Genomic DNA, 26,103 nt, shown 5'->3' on the forward strand with positions numbered 1-26,103 from the left:
TAGATAATAACACAGTTTTATATGTTATGTAATACTTAGAAAACAAGCAGTGTACACACTCTGAAAAATGTTTTGCATGTCATATATCATTTAATCTTCACAACTACCTTGTAACATAAATAGTAGATTGCATTATTTTGCTGTATAGTTAAACATACCAGAACTCGAAGAATTTAAGCCCCTGGCCACTGAGTGACCGAGTGATAGAAGCCAGATTCAAATCCAAGTCTCTGAACTCTTAAACCAAGGCTCTTTCTTCCTAGCTGTACTTAGATGCTTCAAGGAAGCAGATACTTTGTCTTTGGCCTTCCTCCCAGCCTGCCCCCTTCCACGTTCCCTCAGTGCATGGTCTCCCATGGACATGCCCAGACAAAATGTGCAGCATCCTCTCCCCCTGCCCCACCTCTTTCTGCTTCCTGGGTACCTTTCCAGGACACCAGCAGCCCACTCACTCGGGATCCAGTCCATCCTGCTGATATTATTCATTCTGGGGGGAGGGTGGGAGGGAGGGAGACGCAAGAGGGAAGAGATATGGGAACATATCCCACCTCTTTCTGCTTCCTGGGTACCTTTCCAGGACACCAGCAGCCCACTCACTCGGGATCCAGTCCATCCTGCTGATATTATTCATTCTGGGGGGAGGGTGGGAGGGAGGGAGACGCAAGAGGGAAGAGATACGGGAACATATGTATATGTATAACTGATTCACTTTGTTGTAAAGCAGAAACGAACACACCATTGTAAAGCAACTGTACTCCAATAAAGATGTTTAAAAAAAAAGAATAGTAAATATAAAATATATTGTGGATAACATCTTTTTATCTCCTTCATATCACAATCTCAGGATAGAAACACTGCCTTGTGCATTTCTGGGGGTTCCCAGATTTTACCATCTTGCCAGTTCCTCTCACCTTCTGATCTCTAAATCACCTTTGACCCAGCTGGTGGTCAGCCTGGTCCTCTGTGGCTGCTTCTCCAGCAAACCTCAAATTCTGCTGGGCTCCAGAAATTCCCCACTTCTCTGGAACGCTTTCCCACAGAGGCTCGGGATGGGACATCAGGCTGAGAAAGAGGGTCCACGATCTCTCTTTGATCTGACTGCCTCAGTAAGAGCCATATTAGTTCCTTCCTGCAAGTCCACACTGATGAACTGTGGGATATTGTGCAAAGAATGATTCTGCCCTGACCCTGGCACCAACCACAATGTGAATTTGTGGCTGCTTCTCTGGGCCTCAGTTTTCCCATCTGTAAAATGAGAGGTTTGGAATAACCCACCTCCTCAGATCCCAGCCAGCCCCAACCTGCAGTTTGAAGTCATCCTTTTTTTTTTTTGCTCCCTTGGTTGCCCAAATGTTAAATGGGAATACGACTATCTGCCTACTTTATTCCCTAGGATATTTGTGAGGATAAGCTATGATAGACATAAAAGCCATTGTGGGGTGAGGGGAGTTATTGCATCAAAAAGCTAGAAAAGCTCTTTTCATTAGTTCCAGCAGCCAGGGGTGCCACCGTCACTAGCCTTCCCTCAAAGTTAAAAGCTCTAGGCTGCTCTTAGAGAACAAATCGGGCCCTCTTTGGGATTCCTCTTTATCTGGATCACTTCTTACCCATCAAAGTGAATCCCTACTGAGAAGCAAGTTGTGTGCAGGCAGAGTCCAAAAAAATCACATGGTTGAGAGGTCTCCAACACCATCCAGACCTCTTAGTGCTATAGACAAGTCTCTCTTCCAAAATATTCAGGCTCAGTTTGCATACCTCCAGTGGTGGGGAACTCACTACTTCACAAGGTAGCCCATCCAACAGTTGGGTAACTCAAATTATTAGTACGTCTTCCTTCAATCGCACTAAAATCTACCTTTCTGAAATGTATAAGCATTGGTAATAACTGTGCCCTTTGTAGCTGCACAGACTGTTTAATCCCACCAAGCTCTCTACTCTGACCCACATGACCTATTATATGTGGTCCTTCTCGCCCCTGGTCTTTTTGCCCCCAGTTACTGTTGGGCTCACCACTGCATCTGGGGGCAGTCCTCCATACATCCTCTTGCTTGGTTATATCTCTTGTAAAATGAATCAAGAGCTGGTTTGGGTCTGACTAGCATGGGACTGTATGTCATCCCTCACACTCTAAACACCATTAAGAGATGTAGGGGAGACATATTCAGAAATAACACTTCAAAGCTTTTGATCAATTAATAGAGCAATTTTATATCAGTTACCTCACTTAATCCTCACCTCTGTCCTATTAGATAAGTATTATTAACACCACTAATCAATTTACAGTGAGAGGCCCGCGTACCGCTAAAAAAAAAAAAAAAAAAAAAAAAAAAAGAATCAGGGAGGTGAAGTATCCTCTTTATAGGGGCCCTACCCATAAGTGTTAAACCCTGTTCAAATTCCTGAATGCTTCCCAAGTATTCCTGAATATGCCTCGATGTTTCCTCCAAGCCCAGCCCTGATCTGTGTCCCCTTCATCCTCATCCCAACAAGTTTATCTTGTAGCTGGAAGGATGCCCGAGCCCATGGAGCTTGGGTCCTTCAGATTCTAGGCAGCTGTCCACTTGCCTCTTGCCTTTACCTCCTGGACCACCAGCTTCTGGGATTCATGTGTCTGTCTTGCATTTTCCACTTAGCAATATTCCATTTCCATCGGGGCTCTTCCTTACCCTTGGTGGCTTGACACTCCTGCTGTTCCCTGTCATTGCCACCAGCCTTCTTTCTCTTCAGAGGGGGGAAAACAATCCACTTATCTCACCCACCTCATTTTTACTCTGGGCTTTAATGGCCTTACTCAGCAACTTCTTCCAAATAGCATCTGTAATATCCTATTTTCCACAACCCCATTTACCATCCGAGTGTGATACTGTAAATAAAGCAGTCTGGTTATAGGGGCCAAGAAGCCCATGAGTGCAACAAGCTGCCAGGAAGAATTAGAAGCCTTGAAGGCCCCAGGATGGGAGGGGCTGGCAGGGAGGGCGCTGTCCTCCAGGATGATGCTTCTCAGAAGGTTTGAAGCCCCACGGTTATTCCCTCCCTGAGTGTTTGCTGTGGCTCTTGCTTCCTGGCATTTTAAAGCTCTCATTTCCAGAAATCAAACTGACAATCCTTATAAAACGGTGAGCTCCACTATAGTTGACCTTGCTGCTGTTTGACAGGGACCTTTAGAGACAGAATCCCCTGGGTTCAATCCTGCCTCCTATACATCCAGCTGGAGCCCTTGGGCACATGGCTCCATCTCCCTGACTTTTTTTTTTTCATCTATAAAATACGGGTGTTTATCTCTTCCGAGCAGATTAGTCAAAGGATAGAAAAGGATATCACCTATAGACTGCTCAGCACATGGCAGGTAATCAGAAATTGTAGTTACTAATGGGAAATCTCACAAATTTCTTATAACTGAGAACCTAGAAATTGCTTTACCAGATCAATCCAAATGTGAGGTGATAGGGGTTGAAAAAGCCTAAGAAACATCTGAGCCCCCAATTCAGACCACCAGGTCACTGGAAAGCCATGCTAGGATGGCATTCCTAAATGCTTTAAAGGGCGCTTCGCTGCTTGCCTGTGCCAGGCAGCTGCTTGCCTGACCTCGACCTCACACCGGCGCCTCCCTTGGCTGCCCTGTATTATAAGAGGGATCCTGCAAACAACGCATCTCACACTCCCTCACCTGTTGGCTTTCATGAGTGTCCGGGATCAGTTGGCAGCTGAGGGGCAAAAACAAGCCAGACTCTATCTACATCTCTATCTCTTTGCTTTGAGTGGCACTTGTGGCAATAACTATATTCTGAAATGGTTCCAGCTCTCACCAGTGTATCACTCCCTCTGGGGTCCCATCTCCCTCTAGAAGCCCTGGATCTTGTGCTCGGACCAAACCTCCACCTCCCTTTGTCCTTGTGAAGCCGTGCAACTCAGATTGGGACTTGAACCCATGCACCACGACTCGAACTCAGCCAAAACCCAGATTGGGACTTGAACCCACGGTCTTTTAATTGAGATCACACAGCTGGTCTCAGGACTTAATGAAGCTCAGGTTCTTGATGTCTTGTTGCAGAGTGAATTCAGTGAGAGACAAAGTGAGAGGTAAGAAGTGGATTTATTTAGAGAGAAACACACTCCACAGACAGAGTGTGGGCCATCTCAGAAGGTGAGAGGCCCCAAAGTATGGCTTGGTTAGTTTTTATGGGCTGGGTAATTTCATAGGCTATTGAGTGGGAGGAGTATTCCAACTATTTCAGGGGAAAGGGAGGGATTTCCAGGAATTGGGCCACCGCCCACTTTTTGGCTTTTTATGGTTAGCTCTGAACTGTCATGGCTCTGGTGGGTGTGTCATTTAGCTAATGTATCAATATTACAATGAGCATGCCCTATGCTGAGGCTCAAGGTCCAGTGGAAGTTGAATCTTCCACCATCTTGGATCTAGTTAGTTCTAACCAGTTTTTGTCATGTCCTATGACTGTGTCATTCTTTTAAATGTTGTGCCCTGCCCTCTTCCCTCCTATTTCACTTGCAGCCCAAAGATGGTGGTGAATCCCTGCTATTGTCAATTTTGCACTTTTCTCACCACCCCATTTGGTTTTGTGGTGCTTCCAACACATTGTAACTGGTTCCTTATATCAAATCCCCTCTGTTGAACCACCTGGCATGGGTTTCCTATCTAGACTTTGACACACACTACTCAGACCCAGAAGACCCTGTTCTTCTCCCTGCAATTGTAATTTCCTATTGATCACCTATTGGTAGAATCTGTAAAACCAGATTTGGAGTAAAAACAATGTATTACATAGTGCCAGTCAAAAACCAAAAGCTTCTCTGTCATAGGAGTTGGCTTTCCCTTAGAGATCATCTGGTCTAAATCTTTTGTTTTATCCCTGATGAAGAATCTGAGGCCCTGAGAATTTGAAGGACATGCCTAAGGTCATTCCGTTAGTGGCTCTTCTCATTTTGCCAGTAAGTATTTTCCCAAGGTGATTTGAATATCTTTATCTCCGTAGCACAAAGACAAACACCCCATATTTTTATTTCACTTGAAGGGGTTGGCCTATATTTACACAGATATTTCCTGAAGGGCATGATGCAATTCTGCATCTTTGCATTGCAAATAAGTGTCAAATTCTAGTAAGTCAAATATAAATAATAGACAATGGTGTGGCAAGGCCCTGCTGGACTACTAAATTCGTCCCATTGTATCCCTATACATACAAATACAGATGTAGGTATACAGATTTAGATAGAGAAAAAAGACACAGATACAGAGAAAGGAACAGATAGAGATAGAGAAATAATGTTCTCCCCCTAGATCATTACTTGGTTTTAAAAGGAATGAAAACAGCGTGCTATTCCACTCGCCATGCATAAATCATCACTGAGAAGGAGCCTGATAGCATCTTTGCAAACTTGACTTAGAGAATTGAAATGCACTGAAGGTTTCTTTCTTGATGACCCAAGCAAAACAGTTCAAGGGCAGAGCGGGCTTGGCGGAGAGCAGGGCTGAAGGGAAGGATGGCCTGGCTCACAACGATATGTGGGCACCCAGGAAGGGAGATTTAGAAAGAGGCTATAATTGCAGGGGCTGCACCTGGGCTGGGACAGGACCGCTGGCTTTAGCAAAGAGTGTTTCTTGCCAAAACACAAAGTCTAAGACTGAGGCCATGGTTTGGAGTCAGGAGCTAAGTACAACAGGAAAACACGGCTATAACGTCAAAGAGGGGCTCTTCCAACCAGGAAACCAAGTCAGCCATGGGAGAAGTATACAGTGCTTTAGAAATCAAACAGAAACGAAAGCGACAAAGCTGAAGTTTGAAGCAAACGCCAAAACAAACCAAGAATGGAGGTGCAGAAGATCTGATCACCTATTGGCCTGGAAACCCACTGAGTCTGAGCAAGGATGGCATCAATGAATGGGATGTTCATCCAAATCGATCTCTTGGGTTCATCCTTTGGGCCTGTAAAGGGGCCAGGGTCACATTCTATAGTTAGAGCCCCATTGTCTGGGCATAGCCGCAAAGAGGCTAAGACTTGGAATTCAACCTCACCAGTGCCAGGTGATGTCATCTGACCTGTGACCACTGACAGGCCACCTCTCAAATGTGCTTAATTGTACCTCCTGGGCAAGAGAGAGCTCAGGCCGCTGGGTGGGAATCACAGCAAACCGATATCAGCTTCCACACTGACAGCTCCCAAGCAGCGTGGTCTGGAGCCCAGGAAACGTAAGTCCTGGTGCTAAATTGGTCCTCAGGAGCCTTCTGATCCAGCCTTATTTCTTTCTTTTTTTTTTTTTTTTTTTTTGCTGTACTACTACGCGGGCCTCTCACTGCTGTGGCCTCTCCCGTTGCGGAGCACAGGTTCCGGACGCGCAGGCTCAGCGGCCATGGCTCACGGACCCAGCCGCTCCACAGCATGTGGGATCCTCCCGGACCAGGGCTCGAACCCGTGTCCCCTGCATCGGCAGGCGGACTCTCAACCACTGCACCACCAGGGAAGCCCCCCAGCCTTATTTCTGAGTCACGTTTACTACCTTCCCATCCTCCAGGAAGTCACAGAACCTTCTTTTTCATTTCTCTCACCCTCTCTTTTAATCCTTTTATATTTTTCTGCCTACAGTGCTCAGTAAATATTTGTTGGATTTAAATTTGGAATTCTAAAATATATACAGTAGTGGGTTTTTGTATCAGCTTTATGCATGCAACAGAGTGTGGGTCTATCATATATGGAGCCCCAGCCTCAATAAATCCTGGCCCTCCCATGTTGCGTGGCCTTTCCAGATGAGACTGGGGTGGTTGGCAAGAAGGAGAGGCAATCGTGGACCTCATTTGGACAATGGAAGCAGGGAAGGCATCCAATCAGGGCTCATGCACAGACTTTGTGGACATGTGGTTGATCTCATCCACTATTGATCTAGCAGACTAGTTGAGTAACTGTCTCCTGAAAAGTAGGGAGCATGCAGAATGAGACATGCCAAGCTCACTGCCCTCCCCAGGTTTGAAATCTTCTTACGATATAAGATGTGAGTTAACCAAGCCTCTACCAGGGGAAGCTTTGTAGGGATAAACGAGAAAAGGGGAGAGAGCAGCATGACCTGGTGAAAGTGAGATGGGATTTGAAGCCCAGAATACCTGAGTATCATTCCAGATCCATGTCTTAACAGCTCTGGGCTCTTCAATAAGCTTTTTAGCCTTGTGCCAGTATACACCACTGTTGAAAAAAAAAAATATATATATATATAATAATAGTACCTTGCTCCTGGGCTTATTTTAAAGATTAAATGAGATATTTTTATTTTATTTTTAAAATAAAATTGCATTGGAGTTCGAAGAAGTGGGATATCTCTTTTGGCTTCAAGATCAAGGAAAATAATTTGGAGAAAATGCCAAAGGGGGCTTGAAGTACTGGGTGCATTTGGTAGAGAGAAAAAAAAAGCAAGGTGTGCGTGTCCATGATGAGGAGGGAATGGCATGACTCTAGACGGAGGGATGGGTATGCTTGGGAAATTTACCCCTTCTGGGCATGCTCTGGCTACTGAGTTCAAACCAATGTCTCTGTTTTCCGGACACTTTTTGCATTCTTATCTTTTTGCATTTCATCACTTGAATACCTTTTTTTTTTTAAATCCATGTATTATTCCAGGCACTAGACATATAGCCACAAACAAGACAGGTATGATCCCTACCCTCCAGGGGTTGATCACAAACATTGTTTTCCCTAAAAGCCAGTTGAGGTTCAGGCATACTGGTTCTGGCTTCTTCTGTATCCCTGTGCACACAGCAAGTACTTAATAATAAAAACTCATTGGTTAATCGGTTGATTTTGCTCCCCAAACTCTGTCTGCCCCTGGCCTCAGATTCTACTTATAACTTCATTCAGTCTCCTTCCAAATGCCCACCTTAGATCTTGAGTCATGGTAGGCAAAGCAGTATGAGGTCCACACTCAGGACAAGGCAAGAAAAACCCAAAGTGTGAGCCAGCCAATGGTGACAGAGAGACAGTCTTTAATAAAAGTGAGATCCATGTACAAAAAAAAAAACACAAAAAACCTTCAAACAAGTAGATTGCATCCTGATGGACTTGATAGATACATGAATTGCTTGATTGAGAATAAAAAATTTATTAAAAACACATACAGAACATTCAGACTGGTGCTTAATAAAATAGCCTATTTGTGCTTCTGTAATTGGATGAAATTTTGACAGAATTTTTTAAATTCACTCATTATGACTCAATGAATATATTTTCAAATTAGCTTTATTGCCTTTAAAGTGCTAACTTAAGGCATTTCAGTGCAGTCAGCGTGGTCCCTTTGGCAGAATATTTTCTTAATTAATGTTTGCTACTGATCTGACATGTGTCTCACCTGCCTTTGTGAGGATGGAATTTAATTTTTTTCTTTCTTGGTTTGCCTTGCCATTTGCAGAACACATTATTCTAGACGGAAGCTTCTTTAGTATTCAGACCAGGTTCTCCTGCATGTCTGCCAGCGCTCCCTCTCCAAGCATAAGTGAAGCATTCACAGGGGTTCTTTGAGCTAGGGAACCCTTTCACACCCCTTCCCCAAATACAGCAGAGATGTCTCATCAGTAAATACCCAAGCCTGGAGTCATCAGTCCCATGCAAAGCCCATATCCAACACACAGTGCCTCATCTTGAGACTTCCTGAGTTGGGTCTGCAGTCTGTTCCCCAGTGACCCATGGAATAAAGAACCTGAAATGATGGAGATTGGAAGAAACCTTGGGGTAAAGATAGACTGAAGAAATCAGGTCCAGGACTTCCCTGGCGGTCCAGTGGTTAAGACTTCGCCTTCCAATGCAGGGGATGCGGGTTCGATCCCTGGTCAGGGAGCTGAGATCCCACCCGCTTGCAGCCAAAAAACCAAAACATAAAACAGAAGCAATATTGCAACAAATTCAATTAAGACTTTAAAAATGGTCCACATCAAAAAAAAAAAAAATCTTTAAAAAGAAAAAAAGAAATCAGGTCCACGTTACTGCAATTGACCTTGAGGGATAGTTTAGTTCAATGTCACCTTTCACAAAGGCCCAGAAGCCCAGTAAGGACCCAGAACTAGACACAATGCCAGAAGAGGATCCCAGAAGTGCCCTATGTGGGCAACCATGGATGCTACGAGCTGGAGATATTAGTAGTTTAGAGGGTGTAAAACAACACGGGAAACAAGGTTCTGTCTTTGTTTTCCTGAGCTTTCTTTGAGCACGTATTACAATGCAGAGCCCAAAAGCTGCCAGTCTCTTTTAGCACAGCCTCTAATCCTATTAAAAAGGATTATTCCATTGTCCTGGGCTATCAGATCTTTGTAAGAACTCATTTAGGTCAACCTTTTAGGAAATTTACACACACATTAAAAAAAAAAAAGTTAAATAAGCCACTTGCCTTTGTCTCGAGCCAAGCCTGGTAGGCTTGACTGTGTACAACCCTTGTGTCTTTTCATTTTCTCTTAAAGCCTCATGCAAATCCTGTTTCTGTGACCCCTTTGGTTGCTCAGTTCTAACTGTAGATGGGGGGGATGCCTGAGTAGGAGTCAGAGACTGGTAATTTCCAGCGAAAGGACTAGAATGTTAAATCCACTTCAATCACCTCTACTTGCTATGAACTTCACCCTGAATTCCTTTAGTCAGCTCAAGCTCGAAGGAGAGCTAGGACTAACAGAGACCAGAGCAGGATGGATGTGGGTGCCCAGTCGGGAGTAAAGAGGCCCCTTCTAGTGGGTTTCTGAGTGTCCAGTGACTCAGACTGACCTCTGCCTAGGATGGTATTTAATGTCACGAGCCTAACCGTGTCTCTACCTCCCCATTCTGCTTTGCCTGTTTCAAATAATGGCATCACCAGTCATCCTCATCCAAACCAAAACCCTGAAGGCATCACCTGCTCCTTCCTCATCTCTGTAACCCACACCCAATCAGTCTCCTTCATGGAGGTTCAGGTTTCTCAACCTCTCCCAAATCCTCCTGTAACAGGCAGCTTCCAACCTGGATCCCAGTGAATCCCCATCTCCTGTGTTCACATCCTTTTGTAATCCACATCCCTTGAGTGTGGGCTGGACCTAGTGATTTCTAACCAGTAGAATATGGCAAAGGTGATACAATGTCATTTCTGTCATTAGGTTTCAGAAGACTGTGACTTCCATCTTGTTCACACATTCTCTCTCCCTGGTTCTTCTCACCTGGTTCTTCTGTTGGAGAGAGGTCAGGGCAAGGAACCAAGGGTGGTCTCCAGCCAACAACCAGCAAAGAACTGAGGTCCCCGGTCCAATAGCTCATGAGGAACCTAATCCTGCTAGCAACCACCAAAAGACCTTGGAAGGGGATCCTGCCCCAGCCGAACCTCAAGATGACAGTAGCCTGGTTGACATCTAAACTGCAGCTTGTGAGAGATCCTTATGCTGCGGACCCAGTTCAGCCACACCCAGACTCCTGAGCCTCAAAAACTGTGAGATGCCAAACATGTATTGTTCTAAGCCACTCATTTCAGGGTAATTTTTACGCGACACATATAACTAATACAATCCCTCCCATTCCATCCTCTGTCCAGCCCTCATTTTCCCCTGCCTAGAAGATTCTAAAGAGCCACTTAATTGGTCTCCCCTGTATCTCCAATCTCAATCTGTCATCTTCAAGGCTATCAGGTGATCTTCTAAAACAAAGCAATGATCACTTTGCCACCAAAGGGTGAAGGTCTAAGTCATCAACTTCCATTTCAACCGGATCAGCTTCAGTTCTACCCATTTTATGTCATATGCTTCTCAATTAGATTTCATTTGAAGGTGGAGATGGGGAGGAAGAAAATGATGCTTTCACTGTAAAATTTTAAATTAGAAACAATTTGAGGGTAGGGCAAATAGCCATGGGAGCATTTACAAATACTCTGATTCCCCAACTCTTGGTCACATGGTAGGACTGCTCTTCTCTGCTTCCTTGTGGTGAGGTGTGGCCCTGTGACTGGTGGGGGCCAATGAGATGTGAATGCACATGTCCCTTTTAGGTGAACATATTTAGTGGTGGTTACTTGAATTCCACTTTTCTATTCCCTGTTGTGGAGCCTGGGACCCTGAGAGGCTATAAACAGCAGAGCCCCCCTACTCACACATGTTATAGCCTGAGTGAGAAATAAACCTTTGCTGTGTTAAGTCCCTTAGGATCGGGGTTATTTGTTACACAGTACAGCCCATCCTGCCCTGACTAACACAGAACAGCAGTGAATCAGTCCCACTTCTAATTTCATAGATTAGGAAACTAAGGAGAAAAGAAGCCATTGCTTGAGATTATCCAGTAGAGGGCCTATCCCAAGCACTCACCGGGACACAAGGCCCCCTATTATGTCTATAAGCACTGATGAGGTGATCGCCCACGTTTCTGTGAAGATGCCTACAGTTTCCCAGCAGAGGGGCTGGGAAGGAGCTAATACTCATGATAGGAAAAACTAGGAAAGGGGTGACGTGTGCTGTTGCATGGGGAGTGGGAAATAGCGAGCTACAAACCTCTTGGGAGTTTACAGTAAGAGACTAGTAATTCCTAATGAATTTCCAGATTTTCAAGTCTTTTTTGCTGTGCTTTCAAAAAAGATGTGAAACTGGCCAGAGGGAAGGGCAATACTTAACCCAAATTCCTTCAAGCAAGTCATCCTTATTGCTGAGTGGCTTCTAAAGTGCTCCGAAATAGGCCCTTGGTCAGCTTTCAGCAGGGTGACTATATGCCCCGTCTTGCCCAGAATAGTCTTGGTTTACACCTATTGCCCTGGCATAATTATTAGTAGCGCTCCCTTTCACTCTCAAACATGTCCCAGTTTGGAAGATAAATTATACCGTCACTCTAGCTTTGAGACTACAGTTACTTGCCAAGCTTCATTTTCCTATTCACTCACTACAGACCACTGACCACTGACTGGTGGAAAAGGAAGAATTTCCACCAACCCAGAACTGTCAAAGAAAGTCAGCTTCAGGCAGCTGTTAGGCTGGCTGTGGAGATCCTGGGTTCCAGTCTCCTCTCTGATATCATCTGGCTACATGATCTTTAAAAAGCTGATTTTCTTCCTTTGACCTCTGTGTTATGCAAATTAACGGAGCTGGATTGAATGGCCCTTTGATTTCCTTCCAGTCTTGGGATCCATAAACCTGTCTATTGGAGAGGTTTCCAACAATGGAGAAATCTACAGGGGTACCAAGCATTGAATACAGATGGAATCAATCATGCAGCCCACAGATATATTTACAACTTTTCATTTCAAATCCATGTAGATGCTGTTGTGATTAACGAAATGCAAAATCTCTTAAAAGCATTACAGAATTCAGAGTCTCTGCGTGTCATTAGATATTTTCTCAATCCACAAGATGAGAAGTGCCGTTTGGGGAAGAATGGATACATGTATATGTATGGCTGAGTCCCTTTGTTGTGCACCTGAAACTATCACAAATTGTTAATTGGCTATACTCCAATATAAAATAAAACGTTAAAAAAAAAAGATCAGGTTGGGGGAGGGGCATAAAAGGCAAAAAATACTGTCATTAGAAAAGGACATTCATAGACAAACAGGTTGAGAACCACTGAGCTACAGGAAGCAATAAATAGAAGCATGCAAAATGTTGTGTTATCTGCATATTTGCTTGTTCTGGGGAAAGTTCATCAGCTTTTCGAATGAGTCTATGACCCAGATAAGATCCAAAATAACTGTTCTGGAAAAACAAGAAGCATGAATGATTTCCAGAAGCCCTGTTTAGCCCCATCCCTACCCACCCCCCAAATAATGATAACATTAGCTTCTATTTGTTTTATCCCTACTATGCAACAGAGATTATGCTAAGTGCTTTGCGTAGCCATCAAAGTCCCTAAAAGAAATGAGATAAGAAAAAACATGCACAAAGGAAGGAAGTCACTTACCCTAAGTTTCTTATGGGCAGAGGCAGGGCTCACACTCAAGTGCCTGTAACTTGCACCTATATTCTCCTACTATGTAGTGCTGCATAGTAGCACTGAACCCACTGCCCCCTGAGAGCTGAAACCCAGTGTCTGTTTCAGATGGTGTGATTTCCTGAAGGAGAGCAGGACTGCCCAGACGGCAGGGAGTGGGAAGAGGGGGAGGGAAGGCTTAATACCTTCATGGCATCACGCCTCTCCTGCCAGTGATAGCAACAACCATGGGAGCAATGGAAGGCTATTTCCCTTTAAGAGGAATATAAATAAATAAATAAATAAATAACTTTAAAATTTTTTAAAGTATCCTTTGAGGGTTTCCCTGGCGGCTCAGTGGTTAAGAACCTGCCTGCCAATGCAGGAGACACCGGTTCAAGCCTTGGTGTTGGAAGATCCCACACACCGGGGAGCAACTAAGCCTGTGCACCACAACTACTGAGCCTGTGCTCTAGAGCCCGCAAGCCACAACCACTGAGCCCGCGAGCCACAATTACTGAAGGCCGCACGCCTAGAGCCGGTGCTCCGCAACAAGAGAAGCCACCGCAATGAGAAGCCCACGCACCGCGTCGAAGAGTAGCCCCCGCTCGCCCTACTAGAGAAAGCCGCACGCAGCAACGAAGACCCAACGCAGCCAAAAAATAAATAAATAAATATATTTATTTTAAAAAAAGTATCCTTTGAAATAGGCAGCAACCAGATTAGCTCTTGAGCTAAATTCTTTCCTCTTTTAATTAAACCGGAATTAAATGTTCTTTATTATTTTTCTGCTTTAGCATTTTGTGCTGTAAGGACCAGAGTGTAAGGCATGTGCAAAATAAATCTTCAGAGACGGCAACACAGCCCTCACCTCTGAATTCCTAGGGCACTGGGCAGGTGAGCCAAGTGGGGATCAGAGAGGTGAATCTTTGGTCTCATGGGGTGTCCTGCACCTATAAGCCATGTACAAGGGGCTGGCAGGAAAGGGGGTGGGCTACACCAGACTTCTATCAGTTTCTTTCCTTCCTAAGTCAGCAGGTAGAAAATCCTCCCCCAATGTTCCCACTTATTCCCAGGCCACAGCAGGCCTGTGCAAGGAGTCTCCCCAAACCTCCAAGCTCCCCAACCCAGCCCTGCCCCCACCACGCGCCTCTGCCTGCCTCACCCTCCAGTCTTGTGATTCCTGCCTGCTTCCTCACTTGGGGTGTTGACAGCTACCTGATGATTCAAGACACATCCTCCTGGGGCTATGGAAGAAGATAGGACACTTCACTTAGAAAAGCAGCCCCCCACCGACTTCATCCAGTACCCCAATCTCAGTTCTGTAGGGTTGGAGGCTGCACCGGTTTGTGCTTAGCTGTTTTTTGAGCAACCAGAAGGATGAGGTAAAGGGTACCAGTGGCTGCCTTTGCTCTGGTACATTTGAACTCAAACAAAATAATATCTTTCATCTTTTATCTTGCTTTACCCTAAAGATTCTATTGGTCTTTAACTATTTGTTTCAAGAGCCACTCTCATCACAGGAAAATGTTGGCATCTTAAAGAGAAGTTTCTTTTTTCTTTCTCTTCCTCTATCAAAAAATATGTGGCAGAGAGGGGTAGTGTTCATGGAATAGTCCATGTGTTCCTCTGTGGTTCCCAGGGTACGTCATGGCCAGTGTGGCAAATGAGATGGGAACGAAAGTGACAGGTGACATTTCTGCATGAGTCTTCTGTGTGATCCACAGTGGTGAACAGCTGATGTTTCCTCTCTCTCTCTCTTTCCTTGCTGGAGCAGCTCTGGAGGCCCCATGTTCCAGATGGCACGTCTACCCAAAGGAAGCCACCTGGATCTCCATCACTGCTTGGAAGAGGGCAGCTCCGAGAGTCGCCCAGCCATTATGCGCTGGGTAAGCAAGAAATAAACTTCTATTGTGTAAGCCTCTGACAGGTCGGCCTGCTTGTTACTGCAGTCCATTTTAATACAACGCCAAAGCTGTTCAGTGTGGTGTCACAGGAGTGCTCTTCTCTAAGCCAGCCAGGCCTGGCACGCGTGTAAGCCCACAGCTGCAGCAGCCACTACAATGGCAGGAATTTATCGCGTACCTTCTCTCTCCAGCGCAGCCATCAAAGTGGCTCAGCTCCACTGTCTAACTCTCTGTTCCAAATTTCATGGTCTCCAGGCAGAGATAATGTAATTGGCCCCATTAGAGCCATCAGTCATGGCATAGAGCGGGGTCGTGGAGCACTGACATGGCCATGAGGGGCCCATTCCTATGTACTGGGTATTTCCAAGAGGAGGGCAAATGACCATGACCGTGAGATGGGTAGCCACCCCAATCATTGTTGATGGCAGTCCTGCATAGCCAGCGTTCCTGATGCATCCTGAAAGCCGATCGTGATTAAGATCCAAAACAAAACAAAACAAAACAGTGTTACTGTGCAGGAGAGTGAGGAAAAGAAGGGATATGGGGGAAGAAAGGAGGTTCCAAAGAAATGAGATGAGGCCAGAAAGGAAGGAGTGGTGGCTGGGGGTGGAAAAGAAGCCACTTCACAGAGTCGAGAGGAAGCATCCCAACCAGAGCACGACAGAAGAAACTGTTTATACCACAAGGAATGCTGCACAGTGTATGTATAAATATAGGCACGTATACATATACACATTGTAAGGACCTCCTTCAGAAAGAACCGGGCAGGGCCCAGCTCCTCACCCCGACACCATCCTGGGCTCTCCTGAAACCTGCCGTGCCGGGTTAGACAGCCAGCATCCCAGCAGCCGTACACACTCCTGAGAGCAAAGACATTCACAGGAAACCTTCATTGATTCCCCTCTGCTGGTCTTCTTTGAGACTCCAGTTTTCCTGCTTTTGGTCATTACTTGTGACCAGGATGTATGGCCTCTCACCAGTTGGTCATTTCACAGTTGGATCTGTACTCAGATTGCAATGGTTCCAAGTCCCCATTCCCCTTCCCAAACAGGAACTTACCCCCAGCAGAGTATCTACTTGCTCCCCCCAAATTTGTACATGTGCCCACAGAGTAATCCGTAGCTGTCTTCACGACAGACTGCCCCTCCGGTCATTCTCCTCCACCTGCCATTTGTCGATTTCTGCTGCCTGAGAACCACCTGAGGGGGGCTTCTCTGCAGAGGGGAGCCCTGCTGTCCCCGTTCTCCTGAAACTTACAATCCTCAGGAAGTTGGGACTGCCCTGGCTTCCACATCCCTGCAGGGAAATCACAGCTTCCTCCTCAACCCGGCCACTCTGGGGACCCTCAGCTCTAACACAGCCTTCTGGGGCCCTGAGACTCACATGGACTCTCCAGACCAATTCTGTCAACTTTTGACTTACATGCTTTAACACGGGGCTCCAAACAAAGCCTGAGGGGCAGGTGAAAAAGATTCTCACACCCAATCTCTCTTGTCTATCTTCTTGCCCCTTAACCCCCAGTCAGAATATTTTTCCCATCCCCAATCCCAGGAAAAAGGAAATTTGCTGTCTCAACAGTTTAAAAAGTCCCAGAAATGACATTTTGGTGATTTGACATAGGTCAAATGCCCACACCTGGCCCAGCTGAGAAGATGGAATATTCTGATTGGCCAGGCACAGATCATGTACACACAACTTCTGGACTCCTGGACTAAAACTAGGGTGTGAATGAGTCCTTTTCTTCCGCCCAGAAAATGAAGTGCTGTTAAAACAAACAAAAAAATCAGCATGAATTTGTGGCACATAAGAACAACTGAGGTTTTACACGTAGATACCTACCTGGTCAAAAAATGATGCCAAGCAAGGGAATTTAAATGTCATTAACATGATTGACAAAAGGTTTTTTTTTTTCTTTTTCTTCTTTTTTTTTAATCCTACACTTTAGGAGGCATTCTCCAGTGACCCGAGGATATAGACATACAAGATACTCATTTGTGATATAGTTTTCCAAAATGTGTTCCCCAGAACACTAGAGCTACAAAGTTTTAAGATGTATCTCTAACAAAGAGGGGTTATACCAAGTGAAACACATCACTGAAGGACTTCTCGGGGATTTTAAATGTTAATGAGCATTGTGAATCTTCAAGAGGGGCATATGATGAGCAGAATTTCCCAATAGAAACCCTCCTGCCTTATTTTTTTCCCAAGAAGTCACTCTTGGCACTCATGTCCTACAGAACACACTTTGAAAAGGTACCTTTAGAATGATTCATCTGGTGGTGGGCAGGTTGGCGGGGGTCGGGGTGGGTGATTGGATTGGAAGGAAGAATTGGAAAAGAAAGGGCTCTGAGAACTGTTTTTCTTCAGCTCCTCCCAACCTCTCTGCAGATTCCACATACCCATCCCCCTCTTCCCAATATACACACACAATTCCTGAGCCTGAAAGGACCAGGACAGAGTCTATATTGACAACATCTCAGTCAGTCACACTTCCCCTGACAACCACAGCATCACACTGGTGGTGCCACTTCTGTTTCCCTCCCAGCAGCCACTTCCTGGCACACAGCCTGTTTAGCTGCGGCCCCGTTTCAGACTAGAGATATCACCGGTCCCACCGCAAAGGGCTGGATTCTACAACTCAGGTTTCCGCCCATTGACGGAGAGGTGCACATTTGTTTCCTGCGGTGTCCTGGCAGAATGGAAAATGTGAGCTAGGATCAGCACAGAGACAGAGCCTGGGGAAACTGACTCCAAGCACAAGGGCATCCAAACAATAAGTGGGGGAAACAGCATGAGCTTTGGAACCAGGGCAAGCTGGTGTTTCCCATTTGTGAGTCTCTGTTTACTCATGTGTAATAATAGTAATATGTACTTTATGGAGTCCTCAATGTGACTGATCATCACCTGGGACATTTTTTAAAGAAAATAGTTTTCTGGGTCTCCCTTGAGACCTCCTAAATCAGAATCTCCAGGAAAGAGGTGTAGATGAGGTGGGACGGGCATGTGATGACCAAGGTCTTCCAGGTTGGAGAGCACTAATCCTAGGTTTCCCAAACCTGCCTGATCAGAGGGATCATCTAAGCACTTGACTGAAACACTAATATTCTGGCATCTTCCCTCAAGAATTCAATTCTGTGGATTTGGGATGGCTACCTGAGAATCTGTATTTGTAATTTGCCCCTGGTGATTCTTATAATCAGATAGAGTTTGGGAAACAAATCTATAAATTATTTCAAGGTTTCTTAACCCTGGCTGCATATTAGAATCACAAGGGGAGTTTTAAAAACACTCGATTTACAGGTCTGACCAGAATAATCTCCATGAATGGGGTCCAGACATCAGTTTTTGTTTTGTTTTTTTTAAAACTCCCCGTGTGGTTCAAATGATCCACCGGTCTACTTCATAAACTTAGATGAAGGCTTAAGTGAGATCATATAGATACAACAATTAGTGCAGTGCATGACAAATAGTAAACACCCAATAAATATCATTAATTAATGTAACCTGAACAATGTGAAAATGCAATAAAGCGGTCTTAAATTTTTTAACTCAAAAGCTTTGGGCTTTTCTTTAATAATTCAAATATACAGTAGAGAGAGGAGTATAACAGGCTTTCATATACTCATTACCCAGAATTTTTTTAATATCAAATTTTTGACATATTTGCTCTGATATTTTTTAATTTAAAAAAAGCCATGATCAATACAATTCAGACTTCTTATACCCTCTTCCTTTCCCAGAGACAATCAATCTACTGACATTTGTTTCCATTCTTTTGGTTCTTTCTACAAATACCTTTATACACACGTACTTACCCATAAACCACATAGAATATGGTTGTATATGTGTTATAAATGTACATAAATGATAGTATGTTCTAGGTATCATACTAAAACTTTCTTTTGAGTCAACATTTGTGTGAAGTTCATCCATATTGAAGCATTTAAGATCAATTTTATTTATTACAATCACTGTTAAATCTATCATATGAATAAACAACAGTTTATGTGTAACATTTCCGCACTGATGGAAAATGTTTCCAATTGTAGACTACTAAAAACATTACTGCATGGAAATCCTTATACACATTCACCTTGAATAAGAGGAAATATTTCTATCTGGCATGTTCCTAGAAGTATAAAGTTAGGGTTATAGGATCCGTGCATCTTCACCTTCACTATGTATTGACACTTGCCTTCAAAAGTGGCTATAACAAATGTCTGTCTCCCAGCAACGTATGGCAGATCCATTTCCCCCCATCCTTACCGACATTTGGTATTATTAGTGTTGTACTAAATAGAAACAAACTCTGGTTGATTCAAGTAGGGGGAAAAAAACTTATGTAAAAGACTGAGTGGTTGACAGAACCACTGCTATGAAGGCTGGGAACAAGATTCACAGCTACTCAGCTCAGCATAACATTCAAAATCCAGTCCAGTGAGGATACCATTATCAGGCTGCCATCAACTCCAAGCACTGTACACTGTACCTACACCACTTAACACTCCTAACACTGCTTGCTAGAGACCTGGGTCATCACCCCACATGTGGACCCAACACTCTATTGCCCCACTAGTGTCACTACCCCCCGAAGAATTACTTACAGTCAGCAGCATCTGATTGGTGGAGCCCATGTCATATGCCCCATGCCTGAGCTGCACTAGCAACTAGCATTTTCAGCTTCCTAGAGGAAAGCTGACTTTACCTCAAAGGAAAAGTAGGGAAAATCCCCAAATATAGGAAGGGAGCTTAGATTCTAGATGGACAAGATTGACAAATATCCATTACATCGATTGATGAATATGAAAAGTATACTGTTGTTGGTTTCATTTGCATTTCCTTATTACTATGGATTTTGAACATCTTTTTCATTTTTATTGCCCATTTGAGTTTCCTCTTCTGGAAAACATGCTTCATATATTTTCGTTATATTTTTCACTGAGTTGTTTGCTATTTAGTATTGATATGCAGTCATTTGTATATTCTAGATAATCATCTTTTGTCAGTTATATGTGGCAAATATATTCTTCTCTCGCTTGTATTTTCACTATATTTTATGACATCTTTGGTTGTGCAGAAGTTTTTAATTTTAATATTGTTAAATGTATTGATAAATTCCTTTAAGAGTTATGCTTTTTGGTCCTGCTTAAGAAATTCTGTCGTAAGTTCTGAAAGGTATTCTACTATGTTATCTCTAAAAGTTTTATTAAAGTTTTTATTTTTAGATTTAGATCTTTAATTCATCTGGAATTTATTTGTGTAGATGGGGTAAGATGGGGATTACATTTGTATACATATATATTTTTCCCTGTAAACAGCCAATTTCTTTTTCCCCACTGATTTGTAATGGCACTTCAGTCTGATACTGTACCACCATTTTTGTTTTTGTCAGCTTATAGGAACTTTATTATAAAGCCGTACTGCCAAGTATGGTAGCCACAAGCCACATGTGACTACTTAAATTTAAATTAATGAAAAGTACATGATATTAAGAATTTTATTTCTTAGTCTCACAAGCCACATGTGGCCAGTAGCTACCACACTGGATAGTTTGGAGTTTGAATATTTCTATCATCATAGAAAATTCTATTGGGTTTTCCTATAATATTGGTCACATGGTTCTACTCTCATCATGTTATGCTCTTAAGAAATTACTGTGGCTTTATAAATATTGATACTAGATAGGGGAAAGTCTCTTACAAATTCCCCCTTCTTATTGTACTTCAAAATTGACTTAGCTATTCTTAGACATATATACTTCAAAACAAATTTTATTTTATTTTATTTATTTATTTATTTTTTTTTTTGCGGTACGCGGGCCTCTCACTGTTGTGGCCTCTCCCGTTGCGGAGCACAGGCACCGGACACGCAGGCTCAGCGGCCATGGCTCACGGGCCCAGCCGCTCCGCGACATGTGGGATCCTCCCGGACCGGGGCACGAACCCGTGTCCCCTGCATAGGCAGGCGGACTCTCAACCACTGCGCCACCAGGGAAGCCCCAAAACAAATTTTAAAATCAATTTATAAAGTTCTATGAAAAGTCCTATGTGGATTTTATTTAGAATTTTATTGAATTTATAGGTTATTATCTGAGGAAGTCACATCTTTATAATATCGTGCCTTCCCATTCATGACCGTGATGTATTTCTGGTTTACTCAGGTTTTTATATCACTTAATAAACTTTTATAATTTTCTCCATATTTTTCTCTGCAGGTCTTTTACTATATTTATTCCTTTTTACCTTACAGTTCTTGTGACTATTGTGAATGAATTTTTTATAAAGTACATTATCTAATTGGTAGAATATAGAATCTATTAGCTATTGTCTGTTGATATTATAGCCATGATTTTTACACCTATTCTAATTTTCAGTAGATTCTCTTATATTTTTATATAGATAATCATTCATGCATCTGCAAATAATAAAATTTTCCTTCTTTATAACCCTTATATCTCATTTCTTTATTTTGTCTTTGAGCATTGACTAAGCCTTTCAGTACATATTGAATAGTAATAATGAGGAAAGAATCTTCTGGAATGGTCTCTGATAGTAATGGGCTTACTTCTAAGTATCATTAGCAAATATATTTTTGGTAGATACTGTCATGTTGAAGATTACTTCCTTTTCAGTTTGATATATTTCTAGTCATCAATAGATCTTCAAATTTCTCAAAAGCTTTTTTTCAGCATATCTTGAGATGATCATATGTTTAAGATTTATATGATAATATGGTAAATTAGATTAATAGAATTTTTAATGGTAAGCCAAATGTGGACTCTTGAGATGTATCCCATACTTGTTTTGTTTTATTTTGTTTTTCACATCACATTTTCAAATTTATTTGTGAATGTCTTTAGGACTTTTTGCATCTAGGTTCTTGAATATGATTGAGCAATAATTTTCTTATACAATCCCTGACTTTTATCCCCTAAAAAAAAAAAATTATTTTGGGAGCTTTCCTTCCTCCCCCTCTCACCCCAGGACAATTTTGCATAAGATAAAGATGATCTCTTCACTGATAACCTTTAAATGTTCAGTTCAGATTTTTCTTTGTTCTCTAATAAATTTAGAGAAATCACATGGATTTTTTTTTTTCTTTAAGTTCCAAATTGCTCTTGTCTGGATATGGTGGTGATTCTGTTCATCTCAGAACCGAATGACAGAAGCTTTGGAAAATTATTTCAAAAGATAAAATTTGGAAATTTCCAAATTCCAGTAGTCTTATAGGTAAAAAGTGGATACCACACAGATATATCAGTTTGATACAGTACCAAACAATATGCGTGGACTTCGGAGTGAGACAGAAATGGATTCAAGCCCCAACTTTGACAGTTATAGCTAGGAGATGTTGGGCTAACTACTTAAGCTCTTTGAATCTTGATTTCTTCATACATGAAAGGGGGACAATAATAGTAATCCCCTCTTCCAGCTATTGGGAGAGTTACAGGAGCTGACATATGCAAGGTGCTTAGCTGATGTTCAGCTCAAGGTAAGCACTGAATAAATGGAAATGATTATTATTATAAGTCAGGGCTTGAGGAACCTAGTACTGTCCCTGAGCCCTGTTTTACAAGTGAAAAGGTGTCCTCAGCTGGCATATGTTTTAAGAGGAAGAAAAAGGAGTGATTTGTATGGTTTTCCCCATTGAGTAAAACTTGGGAAGTTATCTTATCCTCAAGAAGACTCATGGGAAACTGTTCAATCTCTCCAAAAGTTTGAAGGGCTGTCAAGGAAGGAAAGAGAACAATGACTCTCAGTGATTGGAATTAATGGGTTACAGCTTCAGGGAGACAGATTTAGCCCCACATCTCCTTCTGATACGCAGGCCAGTTCCCTGGGCTCCCTTCCTTTCCTCTTCTCTGGTCCCCTGGGGTTTTCAATTCTCCTCCTTCTCCAGGATCACGAGGCACTCTCTATGTGGAGTCTTCAGCCCGACCCTGGAGCTACCCACAGGGTGGGGTATGGTATCCTCAGTTCTCTACTTCTAACCAGCACTTAAAGACACGGCCATAAATCCTTTCAGTTTAAAAGGTTTTCTGGATAACTCACTTTAGGAAATTGACAGAGGAAAGGTCCAGGGCGCCAGAATCTCATGAAGCTGTTGCAGATGGGCCCTTTGTCTCTAAGTCCTGACTTCCTTATGAAAGATCGTAACTAATGGCTTTGTTGGATGCATCCCCACTTTTATTCCTGATCCCCACTTTTATCCCCACTTTTATTTCATGAGGGCCTCCCCCCTCCTTCCTCCATGAAAAGCTATCTTCTTAGTTTAAAAAGGCCATCAGGGCATAGTAACAGATGTCTGCTGGTGTTTAAGTGGGTAATTTGCCTCTCTGAGCCCTCCAAGCTGGATGACCACTTGTCTCTGGGTCTCTGCACTTGTGCGTTTTTGGCATCCCTTCCTGGCATGTAAAAAAGTCCTCCTTGCCAGTTCTCTTGAGAAATGAAGGAGCAACAGCCATCCATATGGAATGAAACTGGAAATTTTTCCAGGGTTGAAATAAAAGGAGGTTGAATAAAGGGAGGCTGCTGACTGCTCTTGTCCCTGAGCTGTGTGACTCCTTCCTCAGCCCTCTGGCCAATTGGATGTGCAGGAGCTGAAGCAAAGGCACCCCTGAAAACACATCACAGCCACATCCAGTAGAAATCATGCACAGTAATATCTGCAAATAATTAAACATTGCATATATGTGTTAAATTTTATTCTTGATAGGAAAGAATTGAGCCTTCGATGCTGAAGGTTTAACTTTGAGGCTCTTGTCACCATCGGTCCATGACTATTCTGGCTAGAACGTGGGCTTCCACCAAAATGTCTTCCCAGAGAAATGCTAATTGGACCCAGTCATGGCCCTGGGTTCTTTGTATCTCCAAAGAAGGTTTGGGTTTTTCTTTGGACTCAGTGGCTTCTTGGTTTCATCCAAAACTTCTTTTGGATATCAATCTCCATTCCTTACTGTCTGAGAAGACTGCTTTCTGGATTCTCTAAGTCTGACCCCACCAGGTCAAGAATGACTGTCTGCCTTCTTGCCATGTCCACGTGGACAGTTCTCTCTTGGGGGCATAGGGTCTAGGCAAGTCTACTCTTTTTTATAAAAAAGATGGGAATCAGTTGGATAAGGCAGGCTTATTCCTTCCAGGGTTAATTTTGAAGGATGTATAAATCACCCAGCTCTGCAAGAAATGTGTTATGGTTCTGATAATCCCTAGCTGGCCCTGTGATTTTAACTACAAAAACACTCTCAACGTTCCCTTGGGAGATGTAGGTACTTGAGTAAATGGTAATGAATGAAGCAGTCTCTGTATACGGTGTTATCAGGAGAGATATGCCCCCATTTGGAAAACACCTCTCCACGATGGAGAGAGAAATAAAAATAAAAGGCCTCTTATAAAATTATTACCTTGTCATTTAAGTCAACAGCAGTCATGCCATGATAGAAACCAGCAGTTGTGTCACATTATTTTATCACTCTAATTGCATCAAGAACACAGTAACTGTCTGGCAGAGATAAGATTAAGGGAAGCAGAGCCCTTCTGAAATTTCCAATAGACAGCCCCTGGATTTATGGACTGATTTTGTGTTTGGACATTAAGTTCAATTACTTTTCTTTAGTTCGGAAGAGTTCTGTCGCCAGAGAAATAGCATCTGGTTGATCTCTCACCACCCCAGCCCCCCTCCCACCCCCTCCCCCGGCGCTGATCTGCCCAGACAACGCAGGGTCACACTCTGGGAGACAGAGGCTGTCTGTTTCCCTGTCCTCCGCCTTCTTCTCTTTTCCTATCTCCCTAGAGCCTGAGCAGGAGAGTCACAACCCTTCTTGTTGACTGAGAATTTCAGGATCAAAACATAATAGATCACAGAATGGTGGTGGTGGGAGGGCCCAGTGGAGTCATCCAATCTGGCCCCTTGGCTCTACAATGGTGGAAACTGAGGTTCAGAGGGTGAGTGATTGCCAAGGGCACATGGCGGGCACTGCAAACAGAACCTGGGCTTCTAGTCTGCTGGGAAATACTAAGTTCACTTTTGCTTCTCACACAAGAAATCTGCCTTCTTTGGCTCACGCTGGCATGAATTCAGCCACCCCTGCCCCAGAATGTATGTTTGCCTTTTAAAGCTGAAAACACAAGCATAGGGAAGTATGGGTCTTACACTATCAGTCTCTGCTCCTCTTCCTCTCTCCTTCCTTTCTTTGAGGTGAAGAAGGGGAGAGGGGTAGATTCAGCCTGCTGTGGCTCCTACCTACTTCCAGGGTCATTATGAAGTTGGAGATGCCACAAGAATTTGGGAACATTCCAGGTGGCCCATGGCAGGGCTTCTCCAATGTGTTGCACAACTGAATGGCCTGATGAGCTTTTAAGAGCCCAGATTTTTGTGTTCCTCCTGAGTTACCAATCAGAATCCCTGGAGGTGAGTTTATATATTTCATGTGTTTCTTCTTACAGGCTTCTTCTGTGCCCAGCCCAGAACCAATGAACAGACCACTGTTTGGAAACCATGGAGTTTAGAGTGGATAGAGCAGAAATTTTCCAAAAAAAAAAAAAATCCCAGCTCTAGCTCATGTACCTCCCTGTGACCTTGGGCAAGTTACTTAACCTCCTTGAGACTCAGTTATCCCATATGAAAAATGGGCTTTTGGGGTAGAATAAAACATAATGTGTGTACATAATTACATATACATAATATGCACACAATTTACATATCTGTATAATATTTACATATGGTACCTGCTCAACAAATGGCAGCTGTTGGTACCTGGGTCACTCTAGGTCTTCAGGTTAGTATCCCATGGTTCCCCCACTTCCGGTGCCCCAGGACTCCTCCTTCACCATCAAGAGCCCTGTTCTGACTATCCTCTTTGTGTGAGCACTGGACAATGGGAGGCCAGCTCCCTAAATGTTTCTGCTGTCAGTGAAACCATAAATCAGTAGAGAAATGGTGCTTCCGACCTTGAAAACAGAATCTTTGTGACTAGTCTGCGAGGTGCATACAATTTCCTTTCTGTTCTGTAAGCACTTAAGCTACTGTATACCTATAGGACCTAGAGATCGTGGCTGGATTCCACCCTGGCTTGGCCCCAGGCCAAGTGGAGTTATGCTGGGGTTTTGTCCATTTGGAAGGTCAGGCAAACAGAAAAGGGAGTTAGAAGGAAGGGAAGTGGAATCCTTGGTCCCAGCAGGAGAAGAACTACAGGAGTCTTCATGCCCTCTCAGCAACTTACATCTACTGCCCACTCTCTCCTTTCCATTCCAGCCATTCAAGGGACCATATATCAAAGGGGCCTCTACTGCTGACGATTCATTTCATCTTA

Source organism: Physeter macrocephalus, chromosome 11, assembly GCF_002837175.3.
Source record: "Physeter macrocephalus isolate SW-GA chromosome 11, ASM283717v5, whole genome shotgun sequence".
NCBI lineage: Eukaryota > Metazoa > Chordata > Mammalia > Artiodactyla > Physeteridae > Physeter > Physeter macrocephalus.